Below are 2,011 nucleotides of genomic sequence, written 5' to 3'. Positions count from 1 at the left end.
TTAATACAAGTCCCATTAAACTATTATATGATTCCATGATTATAAAGAGTCAATGATAAATCCGGTAAACACTAGTTTTCATAGTACAATACGATGAACAAACAACAAAGGAAAAAAGCTCTAAAACAACAAAAAAAGTGCACATGGCTATCATACATGAATGAACCCTAAAGAACAAAATACATGAAACGTGACTCATCTAAACAGATGCGAGCCCGTACCACAACGACGGGGTACCCGTGCCCTCTGACCTCTGTGGATAAACGGCTCCTCATCCTCTATCTCATCCGCGTCCTCATGCGGGGCAGGCTGTGCAGGTGGCGTAACATGGATGGCTGCCGCAGACGGCCCGGCAACGGACTCTGATGCAGCAGTGTAGGCTGATGGTGGTGTACCTCCCAAAACAAAATGGTCTCCAACAGATGCCGTAGGAGGCTCGTTCAGATCAACATCTAAAGGTGCCTGTGTCCCGGAGGTCTGACCACGTCTACGGGAATGCACGTCCTCCTGCATGATGGCGGTAATCTCCTCTAGAAACTGCTGACCCCCGAAGTCCGCATCTAGCGTATCTGAGGCAAGGAAGTCTGACCACTGTGATCCCGGAATAACCCATGGGGTACCCTCCTGCTGCGGCTGGTCCTGGGTGGGTACACCAACAAAGTAATCACCAAGAGGCCCCGACCCGAGTCCAGCGTCACCAGGGTCAGCCCCGTCACCCATACCTAACCCATACCACTCACCTCCATGTCCGCCATCGTGGGTACTAACACCAGCAACTGCAACAGCCCCTGCACCATCCCCGCCCTCGGGCCCATGCTGATCGTCGTCATCGTCGTCATGGTCACAACAAGGGTGGTCCGCCACACCACACCCTCTCCGCCTCCCTCTCTGGCCTCGTCGTCTGCCTCCAGCGGGACCCGCATCGTCATCATCGTCCATAGCATGCTCAAGCCAGTTCCAGTCACGCTGGCTCTGTCGTGTCCCGACACGAGCTCTCCTCTCAACCCGCCGCCTGTCCGGCACGTCCTCAGGTCGATCCATGTCAGGAACTCGCCCAACACCCCGCTGTGAGGCCTCAACTGGAATAGGAACCGCTCTCGGATCCCCCAAGTGCATGTCCGGAGACAAGAACCTCTTTCCATGCTGAAGCCACCACTCGAGGAACTCATGCGATGGTCCAGGGTCGGCAACAACATCGAACCTCAGCACGGTCTCCGCACGGGACTCCCAATAGAGATGCCACTTCTGCAAATGGTACGGGAACCATCTATCACCGCCTCTGTCATCCTTCGACATCAGAAAGTCGATGTTCAGGGCGGGACCCGGACGGGGCTGCACCCCTCCGAACTGCGGAAGCACCCTATCTATCTGATGCCACTCTATGACGGCAAAGTAGATCAGCGACGTCACAGACCGCCACAACGCCATATGACGAGGCTCCAGTGCCTCTGGATGCACAACCTGAAGTACGTCGGGGCTGCTGTACAGCATCCAGATAAATTGCACGGAGAACCCTCCATTGTCAGGACAAGTCATGGACACAACTCATAAAGTGTGGTTAAATAATGAAACTGTTTAAGTTGCATACTCACCTCCCTGTCCTGTAACCGGTCTATCCTCAGCCTCCACATCTGCACTCTCAGACCCTTCTCGCTACCGGAAGGGTTGTAACCTGACCACCTGCATCATACATGTGTCTTATGGCTACTTAAATGTGTGTTTTGGGTGTGTAATACATTATTAATCAACATGGAGTTATGCAAATTAAATTGAAATAGAGAAGGCTGAGTAGAGTACCTCGAGGCCAACGGCCAGCTGAATGTCTCATACCCTGCAGGCCTAAACAGAGGAAATCGCCAGAAGATCCAAGACTGAAGTAGCTGAAGTGGGCCCGCTAACTTGACCACATGTCTGTTCGTCACTCGGCACATGCACCGGTACAACCATGCCAGTGCCGTAGAACCCCAGCTATAGGTACCCATCTCCTCCAGCCTAGCAACGTAGGGAAGCC

General features: G+C 53.2%; 1 pseudogene; it reads right to left on the bottom strand.

Moving 5' to 3' along the window:
- Window positions 1–530: 530 nt before the first annotated feature.
- On the bottom strand, window positions 531–1,491 carry LOC148581995 (uncharacterized; annotated as a pseudogene).
- Window positions 1,492–2,011: the final 520 nt, after the last annotated feature.

This window comes from Arachis ipaensis, chromosome B10, assembly GCF_059453495.1.
Source record: "Arachis ipaensis isolate K30076 ecotype BB chromosome B10, ASM5945349v1, whole genome shotgun sequence".
Classification (NCBI taxonomy): domain Eukaryota; kingdom Viridiplantae; phylum Streptophyta; class Magnoliopsida; order Fabales; family Fabaceae; genus Arachis; species Arachis ipaensis.
Note: the sequence above shows the minus strand (reverse complement) of the source record. Positions and strands in the feature narration are given on the sequence as shown.